We start from the raw sequence: 4,979 nt of genomic DNA on the forward strand, positions 1-4,979 counted from the left end.
TCGCTGTGCAGAGTTGCGTCCCTTGGGCACGCCAGAAACCTATGATTGTGGGTTCAAATCCCGGTTCGCTCCCGATTATGTTTCTAGATTTGTCAGCACCATACCCGTGCTCGTGGGTTTCACCAAAGTGGTAAACGTCTGAGACCTGCATCACTTCGGGCTGCCCTCCCACATTAAGCTGACACCCCGCGATATGACTGAAATAATGTTAAAAGCAGCGTTAGACCCAACTCACTCACTCACTCTAGTGTAATATCAGTGAGGTGAGGAAGATGGATCCAAGATTTGCCCTATTATGAGTACAGATGTCATGACGTCATAGTGTGCTATGTGACGTCACTTGTTTGTTCAGTCTCTGTGATCTCTGTTCCAGTTTAAACACGGACAAAACTGTTTGTTGTACACGGACATAAAGAAGTGGTATGGATCGGACATAAAGAAGTCGTATGGATCGGTGTCCATATGTAACTACAGCATCGCCATCGCCGTCATATTCTGCTTGCTGTGTCCTATCGCCGTCATTGTCCTCACCGTCCTCACCTTCATCGGCATTCTAAAGGATAAAATGTAAGTTTTGAGCGCTGTGTCATATGAATCAGACTCTGAACGAAGCAAAGGCAGCAAATAGGTCCAGGGTATTCATTGCAAAATAAAGGGATTTGATAGACTTGGTAACCGTGAATTATTTCACAATAGGGCATACCGCTCATGTTTGTTGTCAACCATGCATGGTATTGGTAAATAACGCTGTTTTCATTCTAAATTAATGTAACACAAGAAACTCTTCTTTTTTTGCAGAGTACAGTTCGCAGAGTTACCGTTCCTGATCCAGGTCATCGCCGACGGTGTTGCATTCTTCTTGGTCCTCATTTCTGCTTGCACCATCAGTGTTGGCTTCAAAACGTTGTGCGACAGCCTCGTTGGCGGCAAAGATGTGTCGTGAGTACATCCTATCTTATACCCAAACATTGCTCTAACAATATTTCCTCTAGTGATTGACTACATACCATGGTGTCCTGCCGCTCTATTGGCTGACTGACTATACCCTCGTGTCCTGCCAGTCTATTGGCTGACGGACTATACCCTCGTGTTTTGCCAGTCTATTGACTGACTGACTATAACCTCATGTCCTGCCGCTCTATTGGCTGACTGACTAAACCCTCGTGTCCTGCCAGTCTATTGGCTGACTGACTATACCCTCGTGTCCTGCCAGTCTATTGGCTGACGGACTATACCCTCGTGTTTTGCCAGTCTATTGACTGACTGACTATAACCTCATGTCCTGCCGCTCTATTGGCTGACTGACTAAACCCTCGTGTCCTGCCAGTCTATTGGCTGACTGACTATACCCTCGTGTCCTGCCAGTCTATTGGCTGACGGACTATACCCTCGTGTTTTGCCAGTCTATTGACTGACTGACTATAACCTCATGTCCTGCCGCTCTATTGGCTGACTGACTAAACCCTCGTGTCCTGCCAGTCTATTGACTGACTGACTATACCCTCGTGTCCTGCCAGTCTATTGGCTGACGGACTATACCCTCGTGTCCTGCCGCTCTACTGGCTGACTGACTATACCATGGTGTCCTGCGGCTCTACTGGCTGACTGACTATACCATGGTGTCCTGCGGCTCTACTGGCTGACTGACTATACCATGGTGTCCTGCGGCTCTACTGGCTGACTGACTATACCATGGCGTCCTGCCACTCTATTGACTGACTGACTATACCATGGTTTCCTGCGGCTCTATTGGCTGACTGACTATACCATGGTGTCCTGCGGCTCTACTGGCTGACTGACTATACCATGGTGTCCTGCGGCTCTACTGGCTGACTGACTATACCATGGTGTCCTGCGGCTCTACTGGCTGACTGACTATACCATGGTGTCCTGCCGCTCTACTGGCTGACTGACTATACCATGGCGTCCTGCCGCTCTATTGACTGACCACCATGTCATGGTGTCCTGCGGCTCTATTGACTGACTGACTGACTATACCATGGTGTCAGGCCGCTCTATTAGCTGACTGACTATACCATGGCTTCCTGCCGCTCTGGTGACTGACTGACTGACTATACCATGGTGTCTGGCCTCTCTATCGACTGACTGACTATGCCATGGTGACCGGCCGCTCTATTGGCTGACCGACTATACCATGGCGTCCTGCCGTTCTATTGACTGACTGACTGACTATACCATGGTGTCCGGCCGCTCTATTGACTGACTGACTATACCATGGTGTCTGGCCGCTCTATTGACTGACTGACTATACCATGGTGTCCGGCCGCTCTATTGACTGACTGACTATACCATGGTGTCCTGCCGCTCTATTGACTGACTGGCTATACCATGGTGTCCTGCTGCTCTATTGACTGACTGACTGACTATACCATGGTGTCCGGCTGCTCTATTGACTGACTGACTATACCATGGTGTCCTGCTGCTCTGTTGACTGACTGACTATACCATGGCGTCCGGCCGCTCTATTGACTGACTGACTATACCATGGTGTCCTGCTGCTCTATTGACTGACTGACTATACCATGGCGTCCTGCCGCTCTATTGGCTGACTGACTATACCATGGCGTCCTGCAGCTCTATTGACTGGCTGACTGACTATACCATGGTGTCCTGCGGCTCTACTGGCTGACTGACTATACCATGGTGTCCTGCGGCTCTACTGGCTGACTGACTATACCATGGTGTCCTGCCGCTCTACTGGCTGACTGACTATACCATGGCGTCCTGCCGCTCTATTGACTGACCACCATGTCATGGTGTCCTGCGGCTCTATTGACTGACTGACTGACTATACCATGGTGTCAGGCCGCTCTATTAGCTGACTGACTATACCATGGCTTCCTGCCGCTCTGGTGACTGACTGACTGACTATACCATGGTGTCTGGCCTCTCTATCGACTGACTGACTATGCCATGGTGACCGGCCGCTCTATTGGCTGACCGACTATACCATGGCGTCCTGCCGTTCTATTGACTGACTGACTGACTATACCATGGTGTCCGGCCGCTCTATTGACTGACTGACTATACCATGGTGTCTGGCCGCTCTATTGACTGACTGACTATACCATGGTGTCCGGCCGCTCTATTGACTGACTGACTATACCATGGTGTCCTGCCGCTCTATTGACTGACTGGCTATACCATGGTGTCCTGCTGCTCTATTGACTGACTGACTGACTATACCATGGTGTCCGGCTGCTCTATTGACTGACTGACTATACCATGGTGTCCTGCTGCTCTGTTGACTGACTGACTATACCATGGCGTCCGGCCGCTCTATTGACTGACTGACTATACCATGGTGTCCTGCTGCTCTATTGACTGACTGACTATACCATGGCGTCCTGCCGCTCTATTGGCTGACTGACTATACCATGGCGTCCTGCAGCTCTATTGACTGACTGACTGACTATACCATGGCGTCCTGCCGCTCTATTGGCTGACTGAATATACCATCGTGTCCTGCCGCTCTATTGACTGACTGACTGACTGACTATACCATGGTGTCCGGCCGTTCTATTGACTGACTGACTATAACATGGTGTCCTGCCACTCTATTGACTGACTGACTATACCATCGTGCACTGCGGCTCTACTGGCTGAAGGACTATACCATGGTGCATTGCGGCTCTATTGACTGACCGACTATACCATGGCGTCCTGCCGCTCTGTTGACTGAAGGACTATACCATGATGTCCTGCCGCTCTATTGACTGAAGGACTATACCATGGTGTCCTGCCGCTCTGTTGACTGAAGGACTATACCATGATGTCCTGCCGCTCTATTGACTGAAGGACTATACCATGGTGTCCTGTCGCTCTATTGACTGAAGGACTATACCATGGTGTCCTGTCGCTCTATTGACTGAAGGACTATACCATTGTGCATTGCGGCTTTATTGGCTGACTGACTATACCATCGTGCATTGCGGCTCCATTGGCTGACCGACTATACCATCTTAAACATTAAACTCACTCACTCACTCACTCCTTCTCCGCAGGTGCTCAGAAGCAGCAGAGATACTTATTCAAATCAAACCAGAAAAATACTACTTCCATGGTTATCTGTCCGCGGCAGAGGTAAGTCTTGCTGAGTATCAAAGTAAATATCACATGAAAACAATCTACTAGGGTGCATTGTGCATGCAGTTTCACTCAGGTAGAAGTAAACATGTACCTGGATTAATAATATGCCATTATCCATTGGGTTCATTAATGAAAATCCTAGTGTGGTGTTGCAGACGCCATAGTTAAGTAAAGTTGGTCACCGGTATCTTCGTTCGCGTTATGTTGGTCTATATGGTTGAAACATTCAAATTGATATATGGTGTCGGTTCTATATCACACTGTGAGGCACATTCAGGTGAAATATGTGTCTTTTTTACGGTAAAAAGGTCAAGGGTACCAACTTTCCGATATGTCTAATTTGCACTCTCCTACCCAGACTTTCTACCTGCAGCATAGTACTTCTACCACAGGCCAGTGCCATGGGATAGTAGGTCACGTCTTACACAGTCCATACAAGATATTGCATATGTTTCATCTGTTTCATTTTTAACGAGCATACACATTTAGATAAACATGTGTCATAGAAAGGTTACATTTCAGTGAGAAAATATCCTCAAACGTGGAAAACAATTTCCATTTGCATAGTTATCGTTTGTTTACATTGGTTGTACAGCTCCGCCTGCTGTCATAGAAGCCGAAAGAACAGTTAGGGATAGGGTCACTTCGTTTGTTCGTTTGTTTGTTTGTTGTTTAAGGCCGCACTCAGCAATATTCCAGCTATATGAAGGCGGTCTGAAAACTCTGGACCAGAGAATCCAGTGATTGACATCATGAACATCGATCCACACAATTGGGATCGATGACATGCATCAAGTCAGCGAGCCTGACCAACCGATCCCCATAGTCGCCTCTTACGGGAAGCATAATCGCTTTTTTCGGCAAGCATG

The 4,979-nt window shown here is 48.2% G+C and overlaps 1 long non-coding RNA gene across 1 annotated transcript; it reads left to right on the plus strand.

The window, feature by feature from the left end:
• The first annotated feature begins 273 nt into the window (after positions 1 to 273).
• On the plus strand, positions 274 to 4,105 carry LOC124119189. Its single transcript, XR_007219242.1, has 3 exons — positions 274 to 567; positions 799 to 939; positions 4,026 to 4,105. It is a non-coding gene; the product is annotated as an uncharacterized LOC124119189 (long non-coding RNA).
• The last annotated feature ends 874 nt before the right edge of the window (positions 4,106 to 4,979 follow it).

This window comes from Haliotis rufescens, unplaced genomic scaffold (assembly GCF_023055435.1).
Source record: "Haliotis rufescens isolate VD_foot unplaced genomic scaffold, xgHalRufe1.0.p SCAF_73, whole genome shotgun sequence".
Classification (NCBI taxonomy): Eukaryota; Metazoa; Mollusca; class Gastropoda; order Lepetellida; family Haliotidae; genus Haliotis; species Haliotis rufescens.